At 47.3% G+C, this 7,083-nt stretch overlaps 1 non-coding gene across 1 annotated transcript; it reads right to left on the bottom strand.

The window, feature by feature from the left end:
- Window positions 1-1,554: 1,554 nt before the first annotated feature.
- On the bottom strand, window positions 1,555-1,627 carry Trnak-cuu (transfer RNA lysine (anticodon CUU)). The gene has a single exon. It is a non-coding gene; the product is annotated as a tRNA-Lys (tRNA).
- Between the last annotated feature and the right edge of the window lie 5,456 nt (window positions 1,628-7,083).

Genomic DNA, 7,083 nt, shown 5'->3' with positions numbered 1-7,083 from the left:
ACTGGTTACACCAAGAGGTGAACCGGTCATGATGGGATTGGAGAAGGTGTTGGGAGCGTTGCAGGGTGGGGGCAAGGGCAAGGAAGGCGGTGTCATCGGCGTATTGGAGAAGGTGAAGGGGGGTGCAGGTGGAGGCAAGTCCGCCGTATAAAGAAGGTAAAGAAGAGGGGAAAGGACGGAACCTTGGGGCACACCGGCAGAGGGGTAGAAGGTGTAGGAATCAGTGTTGTGGATAGTGACATAGGAAGGGCGGTGGGAAATGAAGGAGGCGATCAGACGGACGTAGTTAATAGGAAGAGCAAAGGTTTGGAGCTTGAAGAGGAGACCAGAATGCCACACACGGTCATAGGCGCGTTCAAGGTCAAGGGAGAGGAATATGGCGGAGCGACGGGAGTTGAGTTGTTCGGAGAGGGGGTGAGTGAGGTGAAGGAGAAGGTCATCGGCAGAGAAGGATGATCGAAAGCCACATTGGGTGGAGGGAAGGAAGCGGTGCCGGTGGAGATGCTGGTGGATGCGGCGGGTTAGAATGGATTCCAGGACCTTGCTGAAGACCGAGGTAAGACTTATAGGACGGTAGGAGGAGACAGCGGAAGGTGGTTTATCGGGTTTGAGGAACATCAGGATCCGGGAGGTTTTCCACAGGTCGGAGTAGAAGCCGGTGGACAAGACCACATTGTACAGCCTGGCCAGGGTGGAGAGGAAGGGGGCGGGAGCTTCACGGAGGTGACGGTAAGTAACACGGTCGTGACCAGGAGCAGTGTTGCGTTTGGTGCGGAGTATATCGATGATGTCTTGAGTAGCTATAGGGTTATTGAGTTCAGTGTGTGTAATGTTGTCCAAGTACTGGAAGCCAGGAGCTAGTGGAGGGATAGAGGTGTCAGTTCGATCGCGGACATCGGGGAAGAGGGAATAATCGAACTGGGGATCGTCAGGGATGGTAAAGACATCGGTGAGGTAGGAGGCAAAATGGTTGGCCTTACTAAGTTTGTATGCTGTACCGCTTTGGCAAATGCTTTCTCTGCGCCATTCGCCTTAATCACATCTGAGAGTAATTCTTAAAAAAAACGCCTGTCGCTAATTGTTCGTCATCACAGATACTGTTTGCTATACGGCCACGACGCGCAACTGATTTCCAAAATTCATCTTTCTCCTGTGTGGATGGAACGTCCGATGCCTGGTTTATTAGAGCAGTGCTCTACCACTGAGCTAAAGAGGCGCGGCCTAGCGGTACTCTTAGGTACTTCGTCCTTACGGTCGTCTGCATCATCAGACTTCAGCTGACAACACTTCATATTACCGGCTAATATTTGCAGCTATGGCGACCCATTACTGCTTGGCTACACATCTGACACGTAACCGATGTGCTCTCCAAACAACAACACTTGCATTTCAGAACATGTCTTCCACACATGTCTACAAAATCACCTTCACATTCAAATACAGTTTCCTTGTGACTGACAGAGACGCAGGCAAAATTTAAAGTTGCTATTTCCATTACATCTCCTTAATCAGAAAAACGGTAATTTACATCTGCAGCGGAACAAAATTCCGTTCCGCCCAGCGTGTGGCTCGAACACACGACCCTAGGATTAAGAGTCTGACGCTCTACCGACTGAGCTAGCCGGCTACCTCGGTGAATACCTGCGGATAGCACGTCACACAGTACTCGTTTGGGTTGGGTGGTCCCATACAGAATCTCTCCATGCTGCCTAATGTTTTCTAACGTCACACTCGTCACGTACTTCACTTTTATGTCATAATCATTTCTGAGAGGTAAAGAAATTGCATGACAGCATGCAGAGCTAGTGGCGTCAAAATTAACACACATACTTTATGTGACTCAAAAGCCGAACGAGTTACTTTCCGACGTTGTTTTAGATGTGCAAGTGCCAGTCAAAACTCGCGGTGTCGGCACTCTGCCGACCATTTCGCTAGTTAACACCGGTCTTGTTGTGTGTGTTTCAAGCTCAAGAGCATTTCGAAGCAAAAAATGGTCAACAGCAACATTCAGACGGTTTCGTACTGCTCAATTGCTACATTAAAACGGTATGTTTCTTTTTCAGAACTGGAAAAAAACGAGCGTGACAGCATTCGAACCTATAATCTTCAGATCCGAAGTCCGAGATTTATCCATTAGGCCACACGGTCACTGACGATCAACTATAACATGTATACGACTCATCTCGAAACGCTCACACCCCTGAGGATTTGTGTTTTCGTTCTACACAGCCGCTGCCCCTTGCTCTTTCCCACCCATTCGTTACATTCAACCTCTTTCGAGCCCGACCAAATATAGACTCAGAAACGAGACCACACACTTTGTGCATTCGGAATCGAAGGCAGGGCGTCCCTCGCCGCATTTGCTACGATGGCCATTTGCTACTTCTGCAGAAGCGGCGACGGCGACGACGACGGCGACGACCTCGAGAGGCGCTGAGATATGTGAGAAATACATCTATAAAATGTAATTCAGACTACCTCTTCCCACTTTATGCTGTACCGCTTTGGCAAATTCTTTATCAGCGCCATTCGCCTTAATCACATCTGAGAGTAATTCTTAAAAAAACGCCGGTCGCTAATTGTTCGTCATCACAGATACTGTTTGCTATACGGCCACGACGCGCAACTGATTTCCGAAATTCTTCACTCTCCTGTGAGGATGGAATTTACGACACCTGGTTTATTACAGCAGTAGTCTACCACTGAGCTACAGAGGCGCGGCCTAGCGGTACTCTTGGGTACCTCGTCCTTATGGTCGTCTGCATCATCAGACTTCAGCTGACAACACTTCATATTACAGGCTAATATTTGCAGCTATGGCGACCCATTGCTGCTTGGCTAACCATCTGGCACGTAACCGATGTGCTCTCCAAACAACAACACTTGCATTTCAGAACATGTCTTTCACACGTGTCTACAAAATCACCTTCACCTTCAAATACAGTTTCCTTGCGACTGACAGAGACGTAGGCAAAGTTTAAAGTTGCTGTTTCCATTACATCTCGTTAATCAGAAAAACGGTAATTTACATCTGCAGCGGAACAAAATTCCGTTCCGCCCAGCTTGTGGCTCGAACCCACGACCCTGGGATTAAAAGTCTGACGCTCTACCGACTGAGATAGCCGGCTACCTCGGTGAATACCTGCCGGATAGCACGTCACATTTTACTCGTTTGGGTTGGGTGGTCCCATACAGAATCTCTCCATGCTCCCTAATGTTTTTCTAACGTCACACTTGTCACGTACTTCTCTTTTATGTCATAATCATTTCTGAGAGGTAAAGAAATTGCATGACAACATGCAGAGCTAGTGGCGTCAAAGTTAGCACACATACTTCATGTGACTCAAAAGCCGAACGAGTTACTTTCCGACGTTGTTTTAGATGTGCAAGTGCCAGTCAAAACTCGCGGTGTCGGCACTCTGCCGACCATTTCGCTAGTTAACACCGGTCTTGTTGAGTGTGTTTCAAGCTCAAGAGCATCTCCAAGCAAAAAATGGTCAACAGCAACATTCAGACGGTTTCGTATTGCTTAATTGCTACATTAAAACGGTATGTTTCTTTTTCAGAACTGGAAAAACACGAGCGTCACAGCATTCGAACCTGTAATCTTCAGATCCAAAGTCCGAGGCTTATCCATTAGGCCACACGGTCACTGACGACCAACTATAACATGTATACGACTCATCTCGAAACGCTCACACCCCGGAGGATTTGTGTTTTCGTTCTACACAGCCGCTGCCCCTTGATCTTTCCCACCCATTCGTTACATTCAACTTCTTACGAGAGCGACCAAATATAGTCTGAGAAACAAGACCACACACTTTGTGCATTCGGAATCGAAGGCAGGACGTCCCTCGCCGCATTTGCTACGATGGCCATTTGCTACTTCTGCAGAAGCGGCTGCGGCGGCGACGACGACCGCGAGAGGCTCTGAGATATGTGAGAAATACATCTATAAAATGTAATTCAGACTGCCTCGTCCCAGTTTATGCTGTACCGCTTTGGCAAATTCTTTATCTGCGCCATTCGCCTTAATCACATCTGAGAGTAATTCTTAAAAAAACGCCGGTCGCTAATTGTTCGTCATCACAGATACTGTTTGCTATACGGCCACGACGCGCAACTGATTTCCAAAATTCATCATTCTCCTGTGAGGATGGAACTTACGACACCTGGTTTATTAGAGCAGTACTCTACCACTGAGCAAAAGAGGCGCGGCCTAGCGGTACTCTTGGGTACTTCGTCCTTATGGTCGTCTCTATCAACAGACTTCAGCTGACAACACTTCATATTACCGGCTAATATTTGCAGCTATGGCGACCCATTGCTGCTTGGCTACACATCTGACACGTAACCGATGTGCTCTCCAAACAACAACACTTGCATTTCAGAACATGTCTTTCACACATGTCTACAAAATCACCTTCACCTTCAATTACAGTTTCCTTGCGACTGACAGAGACGTAGGCAAAGTTTAAAGTTGCTATTTCCATTACATCTCGTTAATCAGAAAAACGGTAATTTACATGTGCAGTGGAACAAAATTCCGTTCCGCCCAGCGTGTGGCTCGAACCCACGACCCTGAGATTAAGAGTCTGACGCTCTACCGACTGAGATAGCCGGCTACGTCGGTGTATACATGCCGGGTAGCATGTCACACAGTACTCGTTTGGGTCGGGTGGTCCCATACAGAATCTCTCCATGCTCCCTAATGTTTTTCTAACGTCACACTCGTCACGTACTTCACTTTTATGTCATAATAATTTCTGAGAGGTAAAGAAATTGCATGACAACATGCAGAGCTAGTGGCGTCAAAGTTAACACACATACTTCATGTGACTCAAAAGCCGAACGAGTTACTTTCCGACGTTGTTTTAGATGTGCAAGTGCCAGTCAAAACTCGCGGTGTCGGCACTCTGCCGACCATTTCGCTAGTTACCACCGGTCTTGTTGTGTGTGTTTCAAGCTCAAGAGCATCTCCAAGCAAAAAATGGTCTACAGCAACATTCAGACGGTTTCGTACTGCTTAATTGCTACATTAAAACGGTATGTTTCTTTCTCAGAACTGGAAAAACACGACCGTGACAGCATTCGAACCTGCAATCTTCAGATCCGAAGTCCGAGGCTTATCCATTAGGCCACACGGTCACTGACGACCAACTATAACATGTATACGACTCATCTCGAAACGCTCACACCCCGGAGGATTTGTGTTTTCGTTCTACACAGCCGCTGCCCCTTGCTCTTTCCCACCCAATCGTTACATTCAACCTCTTACGAGACCGACCAAATATAGACTGAGAAACAAGACCACACACTTTGTGCATTCGGAATCGAAGGCAGGGCGTTCCTCGCCGCATTTGCTACGATGGCCATTTGCTACTTCTGCAGAAGCGGCGGCGGCGACGACGACGACGACGACGACGTCGACGACGACGACGACGACCGCGAGAGGCTCTGAGATATGTGAGAAATACATCTATAAAATGTAATTCAGACTGCCTCGTCCTACTTTATGCTGTACCGCTTTGGCAAATTCTTTATCTGCGCCATTCGCCTTAATCATATCTGAGAGTAATTCTTAAAAAAACGCCGGTCGCTAATTGTTCGTCATCACAGATACTGTTTGCTATACGGCCACGTCGCGCAACTGATTTCCAAAATTCATCATTCTTCTGTGAGGATGGAACTTACGACACCTGATTTATTAGAGCAGTACTCTACCACTGAGCTAAAGAGGCGCGGCCTAGCGGTACTCTTGGGTACTTCGTCCTTATGGTCGTCTGCATCATCAGACTTCAGCTGACAACACTTCATATTACTGGCTAATATTTGCAGCTATTGCGACCCATAGCTGCTTGGCTACACATCTGACACGTAACCGATGTGCTCTCCAAACAACAACACTTGCATTTCAGAACATGTCTTTCACACGTGTCTACAAAATCACCTTCACCTTCAAATACAGTTTCCTTGCGACTGACAGAGACGTAGGCAAAGTTTAAAGTTGCTATTTCCATTACATCTCGTTAATCAGAAAAACGGTAATTTACATCTGCAGCGGAACAAAATTCCGTTCCGCCCAGCGTGTGGCTCGAACCCACGACCCTGGGATTAAGAGTCTGACGCTCTACCGACTGAGCTAGCCAGCTTCCTCGTTGTATGCATGTCGGGTAGCACGTCACACAGTACTCGTTTGGGTTGGGTGGTCCCATACAGAATCTCTCAATGCTCCCTAATGTTTTTCTAACGTCACACTCGTCACGTACTTCTCTTTTATGTCATAATAATTTCTGAGAGGTAAAGAAATTGCATGACAACATGCGGAGCTAGTGGCATCAAAGTTAACACACATACTTCATGTGACTCAAAAGCCGAACGAGTTACTTTCCGACGTTGTTTTAGATGTGCAAGTGCCAGTCAAAACTCGCGGTGTCGGCACTCTGCCGACCATTTCGCTAGTTACCACCGGTCTTGTTGTGTGTGTTTCAAGCTCAAGAGCATTTCCAAGCAAAAAATGGTCAACAGCAACATTCAGACGGTTTCATACTTCTTAATTGCTACATTAAAACGGTATGTTTCTTTTTCAGAACTGGAAAAACACGAGCGTGACAGCACTCGAACCTGTAATCTTCAGATCCGAAGTCCGAGGCTTATCCATTAGGCCACACGGTCACTGACGACCAACTATAACATGTATACGACTTATCTCGAAACGCTCACACCCCGGAGGATTTGTGTTTTCGTTCTACACAGCCGCTGCCCCTTGCTCTTTCCCACCCATTCGTTACATTCAACTTCTTACGAGACCGACCAAATATAGACTGAGAAACAAGACCACACACTTTGTGCATTTGGAATCGAAGGCAGGGCGTCCCTCGCCGCATTTGCTACGATGGCCATTTGCTACTTCCGCAGAAGCGGCGGCGGCGACGACGACGACGTCGACGACGACGACGACGACCGCGAGAGGCTCTGAGATATGTGAGAAATACATCTATAAAATGTAATTCAGACTGCCTCGTCCCACTTTATGCTGTACCGCTTTGGGAAATTCTTTATCTGCGCCATTCGCCTTAATCA

The sequence above is a fragment of the Schistocerca gregaria genome, chromosome 7 (assembly GCF_023897955.1).
Source record: "Schistocerca gregaria isolate iqSchGreg1 chromosome 7, iqSchGreg1.2, whole genome shotgun sequence".
In the NCBI taxonomy this organism is placed as follows: Eukaryota; Metazoa; Arthropoda; class Insecta; order Orthoptera; family Acrididae; genus Schistocerca; species Schistocerca gregaria.
Note: the sequence above shows the minus strand (reverse complement) of the source record. Positions and strands in the feature narration are given on the sequence as shown.